Source organism: Malus sylvestris, chromosome 6 (genome assembly GCF_916048215.2).
Source record: "Malus sylvestris chromosome 6, drMalSylv7.2, whole genome shotgun sequence".
Taxonomy (NCBI): domain Eukaryota; kingdom Viridiplantae; phylum Streptophyta; class Magnoliopsida; order Rosales; family Rosaceae; genus Malus; species Malus sylvestris.
Genome location: NC_062265.1, coordinates 30,979,596 through 30,984,483, shown reverse-complemented (window position 1 = coordinate 30,984,483; position 4,888 = coordinate 30,979,596). Strand labels below are relative to the sequence as shown.

General features: G+C 33.7%; 1 long non-coding RNA gene across 1 annotated transcript; it reads left to right on the top strand.

Moving 5' to 3' along the window:
- The first annotated feature begins 507 nt into the window (after positions 1 to 507).
- LOC126625746 (uncharacterized) lies at positions 508 to 3,969 on the top strand. The gene is made up of 4 exons (XR_007624474.1): positions 508 to 1,023; positions 1,153 to 1,205; positions 1,332 to 2,531; positions 2,842 to 3,969. It is a non-coding gene; the product is annotated as an uncharacterized LOC126625746 (long non-coding RNA).
- The last annotated feature ends 919 nt before the right edge of the window (positions 3,970 to 4,888 follow it).

The following is a 4,888-nucleotide window of genomic DNA, read 5'->3' as shown; positions in this document are numbered from 1 at the left end:
GTTGTCCTAAGTAAACTAACTAACTATTTTATACAGAGGTCAAGAGTAAAGTTAACATTTGTGTTGAGCTCCGTTCGACTGGGTTGTTTAGATTAATGATTTAAAACTTTAATTAAAAAAAAAAAAACTATGAACCCTCTATCGTTTGGGGAAAAAAGGGTCACTTACTAGCTCCAAATTCATTGTGACGTAGTGTTATAATATTTTTTTTTTTTTTTTGCACAAGGCGATCACTTCTCCCGTATCAGGAAAAATATGGTGATCGCTTCAATTTTTTTTTCATTGGATAACGTAAAACATATCTATATATACTAAAGTTCAGTTCCCCTCACTGTTCATCATGTGAGATGGGCTACTGTTCACAAACAGTGTTCTCCCAAAACTTGGAGGGCAGACAATCCTCCTCCTTGTTTATTTCGTTTCTGCCACTGACTTTTTGGATCCACGCGTTGTTTCTCTCCCGTCTCCATCATTCAACCGACATCTCTCTAATAAACAATAAAAAACATCAACTTTCAAAAGCAAAAGCTGCTTTTTCCTTTTTTTTTTAAAATTTTTTTTATATTATTTTCTATCGCCGAGTACTGATGCTGAAGCACCATTCCATAGTCCTTTGTTTTATTATATATTATTTCATTTCTGTCAAAATTTCAGTTGGTGCCTCTTTCCGGCGCTACTCCTGATTTACACGTGTTGGTAGACGTACACGTGTTCGTACTCTTGAAGAAGTAGAAGGACGGAAAAGCCGATCTTTTTCGATTTGCTTCCAGAAACAACGAGCTTTCTCTCGCATCAAACCACAAGCTCTATTTCGGAGAAACTACGAAACATCTCGACTTCTCTCTCAGAGCCCAGCTCGAGTCCTCTGATAAAAAGGAGAAATGCTGATGGAAAATTTTCTCCGATACTTGATTTTCTTGGTTTGTTTCTACTGATCTTTTGTTTCTTGGGCTGATTGCTCTTCTTTTTCGTTATTTTTGGTGCAGATATGAAGATGATTTGTGAAGATGCTGTGATTTCATGGTAAGTTTCTTTGAACGGATTTGAGAATTTGGGATTGTTTGGGTGTTTTGAAGGTTTTTATTTTTTTATTTTTTATTGAGAAAAAAAATGGTTAACAGTTGATTGTATTTTAATTTTTATTCAATTCAGGTACTCATGTTCAGTTTTTGGATTTGCTTTGAAGGAATTTCTAGGGTTTCTTGGTGAGTTCTTCAGACATGTGAAACGGGTGGTTTTCTTTTGTTTAAATTTGGTGCTTTTGTAGTTTGGGATTTGTAAATGAATTGAAATTTATTGTTTTATCATTTGGTTCTCTTTTTATTTTCAAGAAACGGTGGTTTCCAGATGGTCATGGTCCAATTATCAGCCTCCCTTTCAAACACTCAGATGAGTTCATTGGCAGATTTGAAGCCCCCCCCCTAGGAAGGGAATGTTTCACTTCTCCGCGGAATCCCTAGCCAAACTCAAAGCAAAGGCCAATGCAGAGTCTGGCACCACCAAAATCTCCTCCTTCCAGTTTTTATCTGTTCTTCTCTGGCGCTCCATTACTCGAGCGCATTGTCAACCACCTAATCAAGGAACCAGCTGCAGGCATGGTCTACAAGGAAGCATATGCAACTATAAATCAGCTCTGGTTGTAATCGTCCCAGGGAATGGTATAATTTTCCATCTTATAGTATACGTGAATGGAACCAGCTGAAGGTCGTAGTAAGCATGTTTGATGGCTCCGTTTGACAAATATGCCTACTAACTGTTTGATAAAATGACTGTTATTATGGTCCTTAAAATGATTGTTAAGCATATGGTTTTCAGTGATCGACAATACCTATATATGCATTGGATTTGTATACCAGTTTCACTTGGTTGGAGGTCTTGAAAGATTCCATTTAATGAATCCAAAATGTGTAATTCCTTTGGGGAGCGTTTGATAACCATTTGGTTTTCATTTTTCAGTTTTTGCTTAGATTTATTTCTGGACATGTCCAATAAGTTCACTTTAGTATATAGAGATCTATATATTACAATTTAGTATAAATTTATGTATTATCTTCTTTTTAGGTTCTTCAAGCATTTCACTTTAGTATATAGAGATCTATATATTGGATTAAATATTTGTGATTGCATATATATCCAACATCCTTATTCAAAACAAATTGTGTTAAACAGATAATGATAGTCAACACAGTTGTAGCTTCTGGTATTTTCAGTATGTTTTGATTTACCATTCATCTATGTACAATACTTTCGCAATCAATAACTATTCCCAAGTACCATACACACTATCAATTCATCAATGATAGTCAACTCCTTGAAATCTTCTTGCTATGGATACTTATGGTTGGATTTTAGATGAGGACTCTTCTTCTCTGTACGCACGCTCCTCTTTCTTCATTCTTACCATTTTTTTCTCTGTAGTTTGTAATATTTTTTTTTATATGCCTGCATACCAATGAGAACGTGATCCCGAATGGCTCCAATCGACTCTTCCAAGTGACAAGAAGGATCTGATTATTGGGATTTCTTAGCAGGTAATAATGTTTTAATCTTAATTTATAATTGTGTTGGAAGTAAAAGATTAGATTTTTATTAATGGGTTTTGAATTTTGATTGTGATCCAATCCGCGTATTGTTACGTAAATTCGAGCTTAATGAGATTATATGCTTTGGTTGCACCTTCTAATGGCATACAATTGTTTTGGTTTTACAATTGCACCCTTAAGTTTGTAGATTACAATTGTTTTCATTTTACAATTGACCAGAAATATCAGATTGTATATATATATCTATTCAATTCATCAAGTTCATATTTTAATTTCACATTTGTTGGTTTCATTTCAGTAGCCCTATGGGTGATACGATTACAAAGGCACTATGGGAATCTCATGCACACTATTACGGTTGGACCTTCTCACTCTCTCACACACCTTTTTCTTGAATGTTGATCAGGTTTTAAGTATTGTTACCTAATTATTCCATTTTTGGTCATTTTCTCAATCAAATTTTTTTACTGGAAAATTCAGTTTATATTGATCAATAAACAAAAACCAGTTAATGTCAGTGAGGTGTGTTTCTGTTTGTACATTATCTCACTTAGTTTGGGACTTGATGCCAAGTTTCCATTTATGAGTTTAAAATTTTTCAGTGCCAGATTAGATGGTTGTTTCTGTTTAGTATCTTTTTCTTTTTTTTTTTGAATTGGATAAAAGGTTTATCATATGACATTTTAGGGGAAAAAATTATTGGTTATGGGTGTCCCACAAGTCTTCTTTATATGTGAAAAGCTTACCCTCTATCTTCGATAATTTTAACATTGAGACACCTTTTTTACAGTGATTTAATGGATGCATACTTTCTGTTGTGTACAATAAATTGCATTTGAACCTCTCCACCAATCACAATGGTTTGAGTCTGACATATTTGATCTAATGCCAAGAATTAAACCAAATGTTGAAACGTCTTTATTCTTGCTACTGTATGTGTGGTTAATGTACAATTTTGTGGTGCAGATCAGTACCACCAAGTTGCTTCACCTTTTTGGCTATTTGTAGGTAAATGGTGTTGGAATCAATACCGAATGGGGATTGTTGATGGCGAGCATCTCAGAGGATACTGGTGAAAAAACTTCTACACAGTTTTTTTTTTCCTTTTCATTTTTCTACTTCCACAAGTGTGGTTGTTTAATACATAGAAAATCTATTATTTGTAGTATTATTTATTAATTCTAAGACAGTTATCTTCAAGTATCAATTGCTCTTCTTTGACTATAGTACAACAAGGATTGGTGAATTGATATAAAAATGATTTTGTGGGTCATAGAATCACGTTTTTAGTCTCTGTGTGCTTCATATGAACCTATTTCATTGCTCTTATTTGAAAACTGGGGCTTATCTTTCTTCTCTTTTTTTTTTTTCACTTGAATATTATGCATGTACTTATGCAGTTAGCAATTTTAAAGGATTTTGATAAGCTGCATATACGGTTGTTCATAAGCTACATGTACAGTTGTTCATAAGTTACATGTACAGTTGTTTTGTTTTGCACCATATAGATAACTTAATTGAAATATAGTCTTCCAATGTGCTCACCCGATTTGTGTACATGCAAGGGCTATAGATTTTGCTGTAGTTGGAAATTTGACAACATGGAATGTTTTGTGCGTAGTTTAGAATTTAGTTTGAGAGGTGGTGGTGGAACATGGAATGTTTCTTCATTGTATAGTGCTTTATATGTATTCTTTGTGTTGATACAATTAAATTGCTCTCTAAATTAGTTTTGATAAATGCTTGCCATACGCTCGAAATGCTTGAAAAAAAAAAAGTGAGAGTACTACAGAAGGAGGCTGCTGCAAAGGGGTAACAATAGCTGCCTAGAGCTACTGTATCTTTGTGGCTTGTGGCCATCTAATTTGAACTAATACAACCCACTTTGTAAAATATATCAAGAGCTGCAAAAGGGTAACAATAGCTACCGAGAGCTACTATATTTTTATTAATTAAGGGTCGCAGCTTACTTTGGCATTTGTAACCCTCAATTTATGACTCAAACATTGTTTATTGAAAGAATCAAGTTTCATAAGTTTTCATACAATTTTCAATCCCGCGCGGGCGCGTGTATAAATGACATCATCATTTGGTTTAAGAGACGTCTTTACTTTTTTGAAGAAAGTCTCCAAATCTCATAAACATAATTATTGATAAAAAGATAGAGGTACAAAAAATAATTCCAAACCTCCATTCAAATTCTAGATAAATATAGACGTTGGAGCATAAGAATTAGAAGTTAGAGACAATCAATAAACAAAAAATAATGCGATTGACACTTCATAAATTAATTATATTTTGAGAAGAAAAAAATTTTACATTACATGATTCACAACCTAAAGAAA